At 46.1% G+C, this 18173-nt stretch overlaps 1 protein-coding gene across 2 annotated transcripts in view; it reads left to right on the forward strand.

The window, feature by feature from the left end:
- LOC105470181 (uncharacterized) overlaps nt 1-18173 on the forward strand; it is a 318425-nt gene that overhangs the window by 225769 nt on the left and 74483 nt on the right. The window lies entirely within an intron of this gene.

Raw genomic sequence — 18173 nt, forward strand, 5'->3', positions numbered from 1 at the left:
GATTTTCCCACAAGAAATGTTCCTTAAAGTTCCAGAATTCTTTAATATGCTCTGAAAAACTTATATTTAGAATAAGGCAATTATATTTTCACTAAATTGTTTAAATGGTCGCCTTTTTTCTACATTTAGAGAAATTCCTAGTCGTCAGCCCCGAAGATGTTTAAAATAGGGAGTACAGGCTTGAATATGTTTGGCTTAGTTTAGATTATAGATTATCAAGGAAGAATGGCAATTTGTAAAGCAAATTTAGCTGCTCAATATTTTTGAGAGAAAACCGAAGAGTTTTTCTCTTGAGGTTTTAGAAGCTTTTAAGATTATTAGCTCCCTAAACAGATTTGCATATTGTCAGTGATATCCTAACATTTTGAAAGTTTAATACTATTTGGTTAATTATAACCAAGAAATTTAGAATGAAACATTTTATGCCTGAAATTTGCTTGTTTGGAAAAATGTAAAATTTCTTATGTGGGTGATTTCAAACATTTGATTTGAAATATATAATTTAGAAAATGCTATATTGGCCTATTTTAAATTGCTATCGTTGATGGACAGCATAGTCAGTTCCACAAAGAAGGCCAAATTGTGCAAATACTGATATAGTGGGTGACGTTCCCTCCTTGGGGGAGTTACAAACCTCAATCACAAATGCAAGAACAAAAAAACCGTAGGCCTACAGAGAGGTAATTTTGGCTTACTAGCAACCAAGAATATGATATGAGGCCAGGTCAGTGGCTCACACCTGTAATCCTAACACTTTGGGAGGCCAAGGTGGGCAGATTGCTTGAGCCTGAGAGGTTGAGACCAACCTGGGCAACATGGTGAAACCCCACGTCAACAAAACATTCAAAAATTAGCCGAGCATGGTGGCATGTGCCTGTAGTCCCATTACTTGGGAGACTGAGGTGGGAGGATGACTTGAGCCCTTGAGGTCAAACCTGCAGTGAGCCGTGATTGCACTGCTGCACTCCAGCCTGGGCAACAGTGAGGCCCTGTCTCAAAAAGAAAAAGAAAATGATTTGGACTTGGAAAAAAATAATCTAACATGATCTCTGTAGCATACTTGTTAAGGAGTACAATGAAAAGAATTTAAAATCTGGGTATTTGACAGGAGAAATTGGAAAATCCAGTAGTCACAAAATGAATTTATCAATCAAGGTCTGATTTCCTAGTTACCTGACATTGAAGTCAGATTGCTTGGATTTGGATCCTGACTTTACTTATGTGACTTTGGACTAGCTTCTTTATAATTTCTTTCTCCCTTAGTTTATTAATCTGACAAATGGAAATAGGAATAGCACCACTATAAGAAATTAGTTGATACATATAAAACACAGACAACAGTGCATGGGCTATGGGAAGTACTCCATTATTTCTAGATGACACTAGACAGTATAGTATATTTATATGAATAGAATGCTTTTATCTCCCATAATACTATTATTACTAAATACTTAAAATGTTTCTGTCTCTCAACTCTGCTTAAAAAGAAATCCTAGGAAGGCTGAGGTGGGAAGATCACTTGAATCCAGAAGTTCAGGGCTTTAGTGAGCTATGATTGGGCCTCTGAATTACAACCTGGGCAACATAGTGAGACTCTTAAGTTTAAAAAACCAAGTCCTTAAATTGTACGTCTTAAAAGCCAGTGGTAATAATGGTAACAGCTCACTTTAAATAGTGCTTAAGTGTTCAACACTGTTGTAAGTGCTTTATGTGTATTAATCACAATAAATAAGATGTTTAAAAACCAAATCTAGAACTGGCTTTTCTTTAATGTTAGTAATGCAACCTGGTGTAGCGTTGATACCAACTTTATAGTTTCTTTTCATAGGAATGTCCCAAATGCCATGTCACAATTGAGAAGGATGGTGGTTGTAATCACATGGTCTGTCGTAACCAGAATTGTAAAGCAGAGTTTTGCTGGGTGTGTCTTGGCCCATGGGAACCACATGGATCTGCCTGGTAGGTTGGGGAAATTAAGGGAAGAATGTATTCACATAGGTATGTGCCATGTATTATGAATAACATTTTTACCTCATAGATAGCACCATCTAACTTGCAAGCTAAATAAATACATAGTATGTGATTAATGTTATAAGTATATGCAGACACACACACACACAGAAACATACTGCTTTCCTCATTTTATTGATGGCTTACTTGAACTAATATAAGAATCTTGGGCCAGGTGCGGTGGCTCACACCTGTAATTCCAGCACTTTGGGAGGCCAAGGTGGGTGGATCACCTGAGGTCGGGAGTTCGAGACCAGCCTGACCAACATGGAGCAACCCCGTCTCTACTAAAAATACAAAATTAGCCCAGCGTGGTGGCACATGCCTGTAATCCCAGCTACTTGGGAGGCTGAGGCAGGAGAATCGCTTGAACTCACTAGGTGGAGGTTGCGGTGAGCCAAGATCGCCCCATTGCACTCCAGCCTGGGCAACAAAAACAAAACTCTGTCTCAAAAAAAAGAATCTTACACAGCATATGAGCAGTTTTCTCACTGGTTAAGGGCGTAAGCCTCCATTGGTGACAGGCAAAAGTTTAAGCTCTGAAACTCTGTCATACTCTTAAGTATGTTTCCCATCCTCTCTCAATTCTATTCTTCATCTTCTCGATGAAGAAAATAATGCGTATTTCATAAAATGTTTAAGGGATTAAATGTGTTAGTACATTTAAAGTCCTTAGCCAAGTGCATGGTATATAGTAAGCACTCAAGAAATAGCTGCTTCCATAACTGGGGTATAGTAACCACTCCAGGGGAAGTGCAAGTGTTACTCATCTACGCTCTGAGCTGACCTCTCTGGGTATGTTTCCCTGTTCCCACCGTTCTGTATATCATGCAGTTTTAAATGACTCTGAAAAACTGTAATAGCAAAGCACATAGCACAGCATCTATTTCCTGGTAGGTTGTCAACTGTTGGTTCTCTGTGGTGTATAAAAGAGCAGATAAGGTGAATAATCCTGGAAAATTAGAAATATTTGGCTTAACTAACAGATGGCCTAAGAGAAAAGTTTGTCTCTTTCTCAAAAAGTTGAGTTAGGAATTCAGACAAGAGTCAAAGGTTCTAGAAGGATAGTGTTTTCTAATAATGATAGGTGAGTTGATTTGAAATGGACTGCCTCAGGAGGTGGGGAATTTCCTATCACTGGATAAAGAACTAATTTATTATAGAGGATTCAAACACTAGATAGGGTTAGGACAGTTCCTTTCAGCCTGCTAATTCTGTCATAGCAGTAGAAGTCTGGGTGTTTTAACATCTCAGTTTCTCTGTTATAAAAGACAACGTTGGTGTTAGATAATCTGTAAATCCAGGTTAAAATTCTGGGATTTTCTTTTTTTCCTTTTCATTGATTTTTTTTTCTTTATGGAATCCTCTTTATTTACTTGAAGGTACAACTGTAACCGCTATAATGAGGATGATGCAAAGGGAGCAAGAGATGCACAGGAGGTAAGTATACGTATTACAGGATAATAGTTGACTAAGACTGCACATTGTATATTCATATTCATTAGAGAATTATTTTTTTTTTTTTTGAGACAGTGTCTCGCTCTGTTGCCCAGGCTGGAGCAGAGTGGCGCGATTTCAGCTCACTGCAACCTCCGCCTCCTGGGTTCAAGTGATTCTCCTGCCTCAGCCTCCCAAGTAGCTGGGATTACAGGCCCTTGCCACCACACCCTGCTAATTTTTGTATTTTTAGTAGTCAGGCTAGTCTCGAACTCCTGACCTCATGATCCACTGGCCTCGGCCTCCCGAAGTGCTGAGATTGCAGACTTGAGCCACCGTGCCCGGCCCAGGGAATAATTGAGTAGAAGTTTTCAATTCTGAAAGACATTCCAGTAAATATTAGATATTCCAGATATTCCAGTAAATATTGGATATCTATTTACATTTAGAAAGGGAATCTTATCCAAAATATTTATTAAGAACATTCTTTCTTAGAGTAATTTTATGTTCTTTTCATTAATGTAGTCACATAGTATATTTTAGCTTTTGGTAGAGTCTTGCTCAAAGATCCCTCCTACCCCAAGAAGAACAGTAGTGAACAGCATTTGTTAAATGACCCTGGTGCTATTTATAGGCAATATCTTACTTAAGGTTTTTTTTAACCCTTTTTGTTCATCAAGAAGCTCTGATGATTATCGGTGAGCTCATTTGGAATGGTGTGTCTCAGGAGCTGAGAAGTTCCCTATTGCTAGATAGGGAAATGACCCACTATTATAGAAGGAATCCAAACACTAGGTGTGGATTAGATTCTAAAGCACTTTTCATTCCTTTCAGTCTGGTGATTTTATCATAATTATAGAACCCTGGAATTTAATAGTTCCTACATTCACCCATTCCGTATTGAAATTCCCCAGTTGTCCCAGAAATATTCTTTTCAAATGGTTTTCCTAACCAGGATACCATCTAAAACATGGTTTGTTTTTTATTGTTTTACTTGTTAACATATCTTCAAAATGTATTTCTAATAAAAATATCATATATAGAAGTGAATATATATGTAACCTAGTCTGTCATATTGTTAGAAGTGAAAGTTTTGTCTCTCCCTTTTTAAAAAGACCGGGAAATTCAGCCGGGCTTGGTGGCTCACACCTGTAATCCCCACACTTTGGGAGGCCAAGGCAGGCGGATCATCTGAGGTCAGGAGTTCCAGACCAACCTGGCCAACATGGTGAAACCCTGTCTCTACTAAAAATACAAAAATTAGCTGGGCATGGTGGCTTGCACTTGTAATCCCAGCTACTCAGGAGGCTGAGGCTAGAGAATCACTTGAACCCAGGAGGTGGAGGTTGCAGTGAGCCAAGATTTTGCCACCATACTCCAGAGTGAGACTATCTCTAAATAAATAAATACATAATAAAATGACTGGGAAATTGTATTTTGTAATTATAAATGATGTTTCACAGACCTTCACAATGTTTGGGTCCATTTACAGGGGAAAAAAATCCCTACCAATTCCAATATTGGTTTACATGATATTTATTATGATATTATTTAAATGTATATAAACAAGAACCAGCTATAAACTCTTATGCTCTTGCACAGCTCTACAGCCAAACCAAGAGAGCCACAAAATCAGTGAAACTGAAGTAAATGTTAATTTGGTAGATACTGTTGTTGGGGTTTTAAAAATGTTTTATTACTGTACTGTTAAATATAATGAGATAACTTGTTCTCCCACCAATTTTCTTTTCTTTGTTAAATGGTGTTCCTTAAGTCATATCCCACTAACTTTCTATATATTTCTATATTTCCAACATTAATTTTTATGATGCATTACTTGATTTGCCCAGAATGTATTATGGATATATGTCCTTATCACCTTGTTTTCCTCCATTAACCTGATAAAGTTATCTAGACAGATATGCTGTTTATCAAGAAAGAAAATATATGTGGGTTATCCTTGACCTCACCTGGTCTTTTTTGGATGCCGGTAGAATCCCTTTCTGAGATCTATAGGGAGGGTGGGTTATGTGCATAGCTTTTGAGCCAGAGTCTAATGTTTAGATTCTAGATACTAAAATGGATTATTTTTCTGTTCACATCTGTTGGACTCAACTAGAATCTTCTATAACTGTGGCAGTACAAGAAAAGGTTCCTATCACTCCATTGGTTGGTTGGCTGATTGACTAACTGATTGGGAGCCACGCCTCCCTGAAAGGATCACACCATTGCATGCCTATCTGGCCTCCTCATCTTTCCCTACTCCCAGGCTCTGGCCTAGCATTTACTGGGAGTTGTAGTCTGAAAAATTACTAGAAGGTTGACACATATTCAAAAGATCCTCCATGGTACCTTGACTGCCCTGCAAAAGATGTACCTGTGTTGTAGAAAACTGTTGATTCATTATATTGCACCGCAGTGCTGACAGTGGTGGATATTTGAATCTTCTTGTCCTCTAGACTAGCGTCAGCGAACTTTTTCTGTGAAGAATCAGATGGTATGTATTTTTAGCTTTGCTTACTACATAATCTCTGTTGTGACTGCTCAACTCTGCCTCTGCCCTTATAATGCTAAAGCAGCCATAGACTTAAATGAATAGGTATAACTGTTCCGAGTACATTTTATTTACTGGCTGGGCATGATGGCTCAAACCTGTAATCTTAGTGCTTTGGGAGGCCAAGGCCAAGGATCACTTGAGGCCAGGAGTTCAAGACCAGCCTGAGCAACATATTGAGACCCCCCTCATCTCTATAAAATAAAAAAGAGTTTTTAAATTAGCCATGCATGCTGGTGTGTGCCTCAGCTATTTGGGAGCTGAGGTGGGAGGATTGCTTGAGCTCAGGAGTTCCAGGCTGCAGTGAGCCATGATCAGGCCACCACTCTTCAGCCTGGATGACAGAGACCCTATCTCAGAACAAAAAACAACAAAGAAAGCAAAATAGTTTTATTTACAAAGACAGGTGGCAGCTGGATTTGTCATGCAGGCCAGGGTTCACATACTCCTATTCTAAGCAGTCAGGTTTGTAGGCTTTTCCCTGCTCCCCAGACTGTTTTCAGGTCACTGATTGCATTTCTCATTCCAGATTCTGGCATTTGATTGGAGAATTTGTGTTGATCAGGCTCACCGGCTCACGCCTGCAGTCCTAACACTTTGGGATGCTGAGGTGAGAGGATTGAGCGCGGGAGTTTGAGATCAGACTGGGCAACAACTGAGACCTTGTCTCTACAAAAAATTTATTAAAACTTAGCCAGGTGTGGTAGTACATGCTGGCTGAGGTGGGAGGATCACTTGAGCCTGGGAAGTTAAGACTTCAGTGTGCCATGGTTGTGCCACTGCACTCTAGCCCGAGCAACAGAGCAAGACCCTGTCTCCAAAAAAAAAATCTTATTGGCGGTGGTGTACGGGTTTTCTTTTTTCATGTTGAATTTTAGTGAGAAGCAGTTTCAGAATTCTTAGATTAAATCAAGTCCCATAGCATCATACATGTCAATATGGTAAGAGAGGGTTTTCATTTCATTTGGGGAATTTGACAGGCTTGAAAATATTAGTACTTTAGGGGAAGATAAAATGCCAAGCAGATTTTCCACATATTTTCAGATTGGCATGATTTTCCTGTTCATAAGCATTGGTTTGATACCTACCTGACTCTCTTGAAATAACATGACTGTGGGCCGGGCGCGGTGGCTCAAGCCTGTAATCCCAGCACTTTGGGAGGCCGAGACGGGCGGATCACGAGGTCAGGAGATCGAGACCATCCTGGCGAACACGGTGAAACCCCGTCTCTACTAAAAAAATATAAAAAACTAGCCGGGCGAGGTGGCGGGCGCCTGTAGTCCCAGCTACACAGGAGGCTGAGGCAGGAGAATGGCGTAAACCCGGGAGGCGGAGCTTGCAGTGAGCTGAGATCCGGCCACTGCGCTCCAGCCCCGGCGACAGAGCGAGACTCCGTCTCAAAAAAAAAAAAAAAAAAAAAGAAATAACATGACTGTGGTTTTGTTTTGTTTTTTCTTTGAGGTGAGGGTCTCGCTCTGTAACTCAGCCTGGAGTGTGTTGGCATAATCATAGCTCACTGTAGCCTTGAACTCCTGGGCCCAAGTGATCCTCCTGCTTCAACCTCCCGATTAGCAGGAACTAGAGGCAACTTGAGGTGTGCACCACCACCCCCAACTTGTGTTGGTTTTTTGAAGTGTTTTGTTGTTGTATAATGCTGGATCATGTGGTTAGCTAATTCTGTGGCTCAGAATTAGTATATCTAAGCAAGGGACCAACCACAGGGCCAAGTAGTATCTGTTACGTAGGTTTTAAAACATGGGAGAGAAAGAGGAGGTAAGGATAAAGGAAAAGAACGCGTGTGTGTTAAGAACCCCTTCGATAGTGGTTGCATTTAGTAAGCATTTATTAATCATTTTCTGCAAATCAGGTATTGGAAATAAAGGAAAAGAACATATGTGTGTTAAGAACTCCTTCGATAGTGGTTGCATTTAGTAAGCATTTATTAATCGTTTTCTGCAAATCAGGTATTGGAAATATTTTACCTTTTTAAAAGTCTATTCCCTCTAGAGATTTATGGTATAATGGTAGAGGCCTTATATGAATAATTTTTACAATGTAATAATACAAAATCTAAACTAGATACATTGTTGCTTGGATAACAATATATTTTATGTATCTCTAAAGACAGACTCTTTTTACATAACTGTAATACCATTACAGTTGATTCTTGAACAATGTAGGGGTTAGGGACACTAACCCGTCCTACCCCACAGGAAAATCTACATATGACTTTTGATTTTCCCAAAACTTACCTGTTTTAATAGCCTACTGTTGGCCTTACCGATAACAGTCAATTAACACTGTTTTGTATGTTACATGTTTTATTATACTGTGTGCTTTTTTTGTTCTTGGAGCTGGAGCTTCACTCTTGTTACTCAGGCTGGAGTGCAGTGGCAGATCTCGACTCACTGCAACCTCTACCTCCCGGGTTCAAGCGCTTCTCCCGCCTCAGCCTCCTGAGTAGCTGGGATTACAGGCATGCGCCACCATGCCTGGCTAATTTTTTTGTAGTTTTAGTAGAGAGGGGGTTTCACCGTGTTGGTCAGGCTGGTCTCGAACTCCTGACCTCAGGTGATCCACCCTCCTCGGCCTCCAAAGTGCTGGGTTTATAGGCGTGAGCCACTGTGCCTGGTCTATACTGTCTTCTTAACAATGAAGTATGCTAGGAAAAACTTATTTTAAAATATTGTGAAGAAGAGAAAATGTTTACTTTTTATTAAGTAGAAGTGGATCAGCTGGGCCCCGTGGCTCACGCCTGTAATCGGAACACTCTGGGAGACTGAGTCCGGCAGATCGCCTGAGGTCGGCAGTTTGAGACCAGCCTGGCCAACATGGTGAAACCCTATCTCTACTCAAAATACAAAACTTAGCTGGGCGTGGTAGCAGGCGCCTGTAATACCAGCTACTCGGGAAGCTGAGGCAGGAGAATTGCTTGAACCTAGGAGGCGGAGGTTGCAGTGAACTGAGATCGCGCCGTTCCACTCTAGCCTGGGCGACAGAGCCAGACTCCATCTCAGAAAAAAAATAAAGTGGATCATCATAAAGGTCTTCCTGTTGAGTAGGCTGAGGAGGAAAACACAGGAGGGCTTGGTTTTGCTATCTCAAGTGGCAGAGGTAGAGGAAGTCGAACGGGATTCAGGAGATGCAGGCACACTTGGTGTAACTTTACGGAAAAACCCTATCTGCTCTGCGTTTTCGTTTCTCTAAAAATGTTTCTGTATGGTAACAATCCTCCTTCCATTTGCTTTAGTTTCAGTGCTGGTATAATAGAAAGGTCCATTCATAAAAGAAATCCAAAGCAGTCTTAAGTAATCAGAACCCTTCTGCCAAATGGTCTAATGTCAATTTGTTTCCTGACGCTGCTTCTTTAACGTCTTCTTCCTCATTATCTGGCACTGGTTTGGAAGCAGCTCATCTCCATCAAGTGGTCTTTTAATTCCTGTGGTGTCTGTTAGCTAACCCCTCACCTCCCATCATGATTTCCTTGATGGGCTTTGTTGTAGATCCTGTGAAGTCATGGGCAACATCTGGACACAGTTTTCTCTACCAGGAGTTTATTGTTTCAGGCTTGATGATACCACAGTTTTTTCTATAACAACGATGACGTCTTCAGTGGTGCTCTCCTTCCAGACATCCGTGATGTTCTGTCGGGGTTCTTTTTGATAGCATTGACAGTCCTTTCCAGAGTACCATGTGCATCTTTACGTTTGTTTACATTTCTCTCAACTGTGAATGGTACCATAGACAGTCTGTAAGAGTTTGTGTGCATAAGTTTTGATAAATCTCAACTTTTTATTAATAGATTTATGTATATTTTATGGTAGTAAATGATAAGATAGACTACTTGTGTTTTATGCATTCATGACAACTCTTTTTCTTAATTTTGGTTTGTCCGCAAGTGTTTTCAAATTGTGGCAAACCTCCAAAAAAATTTCAATATATTTATTGAAAAAAATCCACATATAAGTGGACTCACAGTTTAATCCTGTATTGTTCAATGGTCAACTGTTTATGTTTTAAAGCAATAGTCTGTTGGTATCAACTATCTATTGTTCAGATATCCCCAATTATCTTAAATTTTGCTTTTTTTTTTTTTTTAGAGGCAAAGTCTCATTCTGTCACTGAAGCTGGAGTGCAGTGGCACGATCTTGGCTCATTGCAACCTCCACCTCCTGGGTTCTAGCAATTTTCTTGCCTCAACCTCCCAAGTAGCTGGGATTACAGGCACATGCCACCACGCCTGGCTAATTTTTTGTATTTTAGTAGATGCAGGGTTTCACCGTGTTGTTGCCCAGGCTGGCTCAAACTCCTGAGTTTAGGCAGTCCACCCACCTCAGCCTCCCAAAGTGCTAGGATGACAACTTTGAGCCACCGCACCTGGCCTTTCTTAAATTTTCTTTTGTAGTGGTTCAAATTGGGATCCACATAAGTCCACAGATTGGATTTAATTGATATCTCTTGAGTCTCCTCTACCTGTTGTTCCTTCTCTTCCCCCCTCCTTGCTTTTTTTTCTTTGTTGAAGAAACTAGATCATGTTGTCCTGTAGAGTTTCCTCCACTATGGATTTTGCTGGTTGCAACTGCATGGTGTCATTTAATAGATTTTTCTATCCCTGCATTTTCTGCAACTGGTGATTAATTCAAGAAACTTGATCAAATTCAGATTCCGTGGTTGGGGGGAACCCAGAATACTTAATTGATTATACTTTCTATTGTATCAGGAGTTACATGGTATCTAGTTGCCTCTGTGGTTTTCTACTTAAAAATATCTCTGCTTTTTGCTTGTTTTACATCTTGTTGCATACTGTAGAACAGTGCCATCCAAAAGAACATTTTTATAATGATGTAAATGTTCTTTATCACCAGTGTCTAATTTGGTAGTCACTAACCACATGTGATTATTGAGCAATGAGGAACTGAATTTTTAGTTTCTTAAATTGAATTTTAAGTAGTCACGTGTGGCTTATGGCTACTGGAATTAGAAAGTACAATTAATAGGACATTTTCAAGAGTATGAAATAACAAAAGTAGCAACAGATGTCTATTCCTGATTTTAGCCTAGATCACAGTACTGTTTCATCAGTAAATCAGCTTTTTAAATTATTAATATTTTTAATGGACAAATCATAATTATACATATCTATGGAGTACAGTGGAATGTTTTCAAATATGTAAACAATGGAATGATTAAATCTAATTATTGTATTGCCTTGCCTTAGCATTTTCATGGTGAGACATTTGATATGATACTTATTTTGAAATATTTATTATTATTGACTGTATTCACCCTGTTATGCAATAAATCTCAAAACTTATTCATCCAGTCTATCTGAAAATGTTTGGTCACCAACTCCCCATTCCTTCCCTTCCTACCCCTTTATCCCCCTAAGCCTCTGGTAAGCATCATTATACTCTGTATGTCTATGAGTTCAACTTTTATAGTTTCTACGTATAAGCGAGATCATGTAGTATTTCTTTTCTGTGCCTGGCTTATTTCACTTAGTGTAATGTCCTCTGGATTCATCCATGTTGTCACAAATAACCACGGTCACACGCTGAGCAGCCGCAGAGCTGGGACCTGGCCCTGGGTCTCCTGACTCCACGGGCTGTGTGATGTGTAAATACAGGATCAGACCTTGCCCTGTTCTCCTAGCTGACCCTTTCCTAGTCCCCCATGCCCCATGTGTGAGCACCCAGCTCACTCTCGTTTCTCCCTCTCCAGAGTGTGGTCCCTGGCAGCACGAGTGGGAGAACGGACAGCAGAGACTGTGGAACCCTCAGCTGCACCTAAGACCTCTGTGTGGTCTAGCGGTGTGTGCTTGGGGAGGCTTTTGGCCACCATTTTCCCCTCTGTAAATGAGACTGATACCTGTGGCATGGAGGGCGGGATGCCGGTGTGAGTGCCAAGCACTTGGAGCAGGGCCCTGAGTGAGCATGGACGTGGGAGCAGTGGGAGCAGGGGTGTTCCTCAACTTTATACACCTTGGGGGTGGGAGTGGGCTCCCTGTGTGGGTTGACAAGGCATTGCTTTTCCCCACCCCACCTCTGTCCCAGCCCTGCAAGTCCAGTCCTTGGGGGTCTAGGAGGGAAGAAGCGCCTGGCTGTGTGACCTCGGGCTGGTACCTGGCCCTCTCTGGCTCTGAGTTCCTGGGAAAGTCAGCACCCAAGACATGCCCTCCAGTTTAGCACCTTGACAAGAAGGGTGGGGACACTGGGTTCAGGCCCACCCCTCTGGTCCAAACCCCTCGGCCCCAGCTGGAGGATGAGGAGATGCTGGGCTTGGGTGGGGGAATCTCCTCAGCTTGGCTAAAAGGCTCAAGGTGTCAAAGGCTCAGCCTGCCCCTCAGGAAGGAGCCTGGGCCCAGCCAGCCAGTCACCAGGACAAGGGCAACTATGGCGAGCAGGAGGCCCAGGATGAGGAGAACCGCGGCATAGCTGGAGGTGCAGGCACCCAGTGGGCTGGAGGCTTTGGGGCCAGGAGTACTTAGAGCAGAACAAGAAGGCTATGACCAGGCACGGCCCCGCCTCCCAGACTTCTGAGAAGGCAGAATCTGCACTCAGAAGGTGCTGCGGGACCAGAGAGTGGCGCTAGGAGCATCTTGGAGGGCTCCATGAGCAGGGGAGGCAGGCTTCAGATCAGGGCACGTGGAGGAGGCAGATGGACAGAGGGAGGAGGCCTGCAGAGGGAAGGAGGTACTGACTGAGGTCTGGGATGGCCGTGTCTACCAAGAGGCCCTCTGCCTCCCCCAGGGTGTGCAGACACTGGCGCGCACAGTCCTACCTGAGGGCCCGGGCTGGTGCCAGCCTGGAGGTGGCACCCATTCTAGCGATCAGTGGATCTGGACTGGTGGCAGAATCATCACAGACTTCAGGGGCCTGCGCAACCTTGCAGGACTAGGGGAGGTCATCTCTTCCAGCCACCTGCCCTCGACCCCAGAACCCTGGTCTGAGCCCTGGGTCACCCAGGGCCACCCCGGACCCCCTAGAATTCCTCTACCACCACTTGGTCAAAGTTCTGCAGAGGTCTGAGGATGAGGGTCAGCTCGGGGGTCAGGAGAGGATGAAGAGGGTCACAGCTCTACCAAATGAAGCCTTATTTCTTGTGGCCCCTGGCCTACTCCTCTGATGCCAACCTCCGGCTGGCCCAGCCCTGCAGAGTAGGTGCTCAAAGGCATCAGTAGCGGTTCGTCTCATGCTGGTCTCCCCCCAGGTCCCCCTCTGGAGCCTGGTACCACAAATCTCAGGGTGGGGGGTACAGCTCAGTCTCCCTTCCCCCTCATCCCCCTCACAGGGGCTTTGTCCACCAAGGCCCCTGACTGCTAGGGGACCCACACCCACGGCCTCCCTCTTTCTGACTGCTGGCCCTTCCACAGCCTGGATACTTGAGCCCTGGGCAGAGGGGTAACGATCCCAGGACTGTCTTCGCAAGCAGAGAGGCTGCTTGGCACGAGGCCCTGACTCCTTGGGTTGAGCTCAGCAGCAGGTGTGTCACCAAGGCCCCCTGGGCAGAAGGGGCTCAGCTCTGAGGGCCCATCACTTGCCACACCTGCATGTTCCTGCTAGGCATCCACCCTGGGGACCCAGCTTTCCCCCTGCCCCCAGCTGCTGGCAGCCCCATCTTAACTCATCCAGGGTCCTGGAGGCCACGCCAGGAAGCAGCCAGCAGCTGGGAGGGGCACTTGGTGTTTCTGCATCTTTTTTTTATGGAGCTCCCTTGGGTGGGAGGGGCTACAGACTCAAGGGAGACTGCAGGCCACCCCTTCCCCACTCCCTGGCTGGGTGGGCTTCCAGCTCAGGAGTCTGACTGGAAGGACAGGACCGTCCTGTCACAGAGGCAGGTCTGAGTAGTCCAGGCCCAGTTTTACCCTCCAGCGGGGCCCCTCCCATTCATTTGTCCAGCTGGCTTTGCCCAAAGCACAAGTGACGTCTATGTGGACGGTGTCCCCTGTCCCCAAGGGGAGTCTGGCTCCAGTCCTGGCCTGGAACTCAGAGACCTTAGAATTAGAGGCCACGTCTGGCAGGGTGGACCAGCATGGTCTGCCCACAGCCAGGGAAGTACCATGTTGGCAGCCCCAGACCTGACACCTCTGCTCCCGTGTCCCCTTCCACTTCCATCCTGCACATCACCTACACTACGTGCTGTCCCTGATGAATCCAAGCTGTCAGCTTCTGTCAGCTTGGCCACGAAGTCATACTGACCACAAGGAGAACGGTGCAGCCTGAGTTGGGGGCTAAGTGGGAATGGGCCTGGTGTGGGGTGGGGGAGGTGGGGGTGAGGCAGGTGTCTGGCGCCTCTCTGCTTATCTTCCCTTCTCCCTTGCGCACAAAGGAGGCATCATCTCCATGTCCCTCTGCCACCCCGGGGACATAAAATACTGCCCTAGGTCTGTCTGTCCTTGGATGTAGCCCACCTACCTTCCTGTGGGACTCAGGGCTTTGTTTTGTCCTGTGGCCCACATGAGAAGCAATTATCCCTGCTCTGCTCAGCTGAGAGAGGACAAACTGAGGCAGAGCAGGGGAACTGCTCTGTCATAGTCTGCCTGTTAATGGCAGAGTCAAGACCAGCCCTTCCCTGATTGTCAGGTCCAGTGGACACCAAGCGTGAAGGCTGTATTAGCCCATTTTGCGTTGCACCAGAGGAACGCCTAAAATTGGTTTATTTATTTATTTTTGAGACAAAGTCTAGCTGTGTCGCCCAGGCTGGAGTACAGTGGCACAATCTCAGGTCACTGCAACCTCCGCCTCGTGGGTTCAGGCTATTCTCCTGCCTCAGCCTCCCAAGTAGCTGGAATTATAGCCATGCACCACCATGACTGGCTAATTTTTTGTATCTTTAGTAGAGACAGAGATTTGAGATGGAGTTTCGTTCTTGTGACCCAGGCTAGAGTGCAATGGTGTGATCTCGGCTCACTCCAACCTCTGCCTTCCAGGTTCAAGCAATTTTCATGCCTCAGCCTCCCAAGTAGCTTGGATTGCAGGCATACACATCCATGCCTGGCTAATTTTGTATTTTTAGTAGAGACAGGGTTTCACCAGTTGGCCAGGCTGGTCTTGAACTCCTGACTTTAAGTGATTCACTCACCTCGGCCTCCCAAAATGCTGGGATTACAGACGTGAGCACCACTCCTGGCCCTGAGACTGGGTAATTTATAAAAGAGGTTTATTTGCCTCACAGTTCTGCAGGCTGTACAAGCATCTGCTAGGCTTCTGGTGAAGCCTCAGGAAGCTTTTATTCCGGTGGGAGGCAAAGAGGGAGCAGGCGTGTTGCATGGTGAGAGAGGAAGCAAGAGAGGGGAGGCATCAGGCTCTTTTAAACAACCAGCTCTCCTGTGAACTGATAGAAAACTCACTCATTGAATCACTTGAACCCGGGAGGTGGAGCTTCCTGTGAGCCGAGATCATGCCACTGCACTCCAGCCTGGGCTGTGAGTGAGACACTGTCTCAAAAAAAAAAAAGAAAAAGAAAAAAGAAGAAAACTCACTCATTACCATGGGGAGGGCACTAATCCATTCATGAGGGATCCCCCACCATGACCCAAACACCTCACACTGTAGGCCCCACCTCCAGCATTGGGGATCACATTTCAACACGAGACGTGGATGGGACAAGTATCCAAACTGTGTCAGAGGCCTCCCCCTCCCTCTCGTCAGAGTCTTCTGTCCTCAGTTCAGGTGCCTGCTGGCCTCCATGCCTGGCTTCCTAGGAAGTCATCTTGGCCGCAAGGGGTTGGGCGGGGCCACTAGGCTGAGGGTTGGAGCCCTATCTCTCGTGGTCCCAGCCTGGGTCTCCATCACTGACTTTGCTTGCTGCGTTCTCTCCACACCTGCTCCCTGCCGCCCAGGGGTCAGTCTGGGCGCAGGCCTGGGTAGAGGTCCAGGAGCAGATTCTGCCCTCCAAGCTCATACCTCCTGTGCACCATGGCAACCAAAATGCACCAGCATGGCCAGGAGTGCTGCCTTGTCCCTGTATTCCCAGTGTTTTGGGAGGCTGAGGTGGAAAGCACTTGAGACCAGCCTGGGCAACATAGCGAGGCCCTGTCTCTACAAAAAATGAAACTAGGCATGGTGGCGTGCACCTATAGTCCCAGGTGCTCAGGAGGCTGAGGTGGGAAGATTGCATGAACCCAGGAGGTCAAGGCTGCAGTGAGCTATGATTGAGCCACCGCACGCCAGCCTGGGCCACAGAGCAAGACCCCATCTCTAAAACAAGAAGCAAAGTGCACCAGCGTTTGGATACCAGCTTCTCCTGGTGTGTGGACCTGACCTCACTACTCGGCCCCATCGGTGAGTGGGAGACTGCCTCCTGTCTTTCAGAACGTTCCCGACACTACACCTGTGTCCCTCCTGCATTCTCTGGTGGGCTTTGTGAGAGGGCCTGTCACCTACCTCTCTGACTGCCCTAAGACCCAGCTCAAACCTTCCCTGTCCCTGAGAACCTTTTCCTGAAGAGTCTTTCCCTGAGCCACAGGCCCACTCATTTCAGAGCTTTGGGTGGGGTGAGTACAAGGATCAACTCTCTGCTACCAGCCTGGGAGGAATTGTCCCTAGGGTTGGGTCTCTGGATGGCATATGAGGATCTACACCAGGACCCAGATGCCTGTAACCTGAAGGGCAGGCTCTCAGTTGCCCCAGCTTCACAGAGCCCCTCATCCAACCTGACCTTCCGGGACAGGCCTGACCCCTGCATCCTTTGGTCTTGGTCCCTACTGGGAACTCTGGTTACCCTGGCTTACCTACTTTGACTCCAGAGGTAATGCTGACATTCCCCATGAGACAGAGTTACAACTGAGACTAAAGTAGGGGTACCTGGCTCAGGGTAACCATGGCCATGCAGAGCTCAGGTCCTGGCCCTGTTCAGCCTCCGCCTCCCAGATTCAAGTGATTCTCCTGCCTCAGACTCCTGAGTAGCTGGGACTACAGGCGCATGCCGCTACGCCTGGCTAATTTTTTGCAGTTTTAGTAGAGATAGGGTTTCACCGTGTTAGCTAGGATGGTCTGAATCTCCTGAACTCGTGATCCACCCGTCTCAGCCTTTCAGTGTTGAGATTACAGGTGTGAGACACCGTGCCCGGCCTCCCCAACATCCTTCTAGCTCTGGTGCCCTGCAGGGTCTACCTTGGAGCACCTGGAGCCCAAGAAGCTGCCCCTCACATTTGTGATCCCAGGGACCCACTCCCTGATCATGATGAAGGCGGACCCAAACTCGCTGAGGTGCCTGGAGCAAGGGTCAGCCTCTGCCTCCCACGGCCTCTCTGATGGGGAGGATGTTATCCCAGCAGTGTGAGCTGGGAGCAGAATCAGGAGGATGGGGGTTTTCTCTGTGGGTAGCTCTGGGCTCCAGGGTGGATCCCTCTTAACCTGGCCCTTCCCCTGTGGCTCTCCTTGGCCCCAGGCAAAGAAAGGGACAGAGTGGGACCTGGGTACTTTCTCACCCAGCTGCAGTTCCCCCTCCCCCCTGCCCCTTCCCCAAGGTGATAGAGAACCTGGCGGGCAGGCTGTGCCCCATAGAAGAGTTCCATTTCCTTCTGGTGAGGGATGGGAACCAGCTTGGGGTGGGAGGGATGAGGGGGCAGGGGGCTCTCCCAGACCTGTCTCACATTTGAAGGATGGCATCTGGGTGGCAGCATGGTTTAGGTTAGACCAGGCGGCCCCTAGGTTTATAGCCTGGCCTTGGGCAGGATGCTGCCATGCCACCTTTTCTTCTGCACGTCCTGACCTGGCACCCTACCTAGTTAAAGATCCTCAGGCCTCCTGCCCCCTGGGCATTGCCACCACTCCCTGCCCAGGCACAGCTGTTCTTGTCCTGGACTAATCTTCAGAGATTCTTGTCCAGCCCACAGCTTTGCTGGACATCACAGGCTGGGCCAGGCCCCCTGCCCAGCACTAACATCTCTTTGTGAGTCTCAACCAGACTGAGCTGCAGCTTCAGGGTCAGGGTAGGCGCTGACTTAATTGATGTGACCCAGGACAGGGGGTTTATTGATGGTGTCACATCTGCTTAAGTTTTTGGCCTGTATTATCTCTTTGGGGCACGATATCCCTCTGTCCCATGCTTAGATGCCTGCATGTGGCCACAGTGCCTTTCCTACCTCCATCCCTACTTGAGGCTGGTGTCCAGGCACCTGTGGCTCCAGGCAGAAGGCTGAGTGCAGAGCCAGGCCTGGGCAGATGTT

The sequence above is a fragment of the Macaca nemestrina genome, chromosome 7 (genome assembly GCF_043159975.1).
Source record: "Macaca nemestrina isolate mMacNem1 chromosome 7, mMacNem.hap1, whole genome shotgun sequence".
NCBI classification, from domain to species: Eukaryota; Metazoa; Chordata; class Mammalia; order Primates; family Cercopithecidae; genus Macaca; species Macaca nemestrina.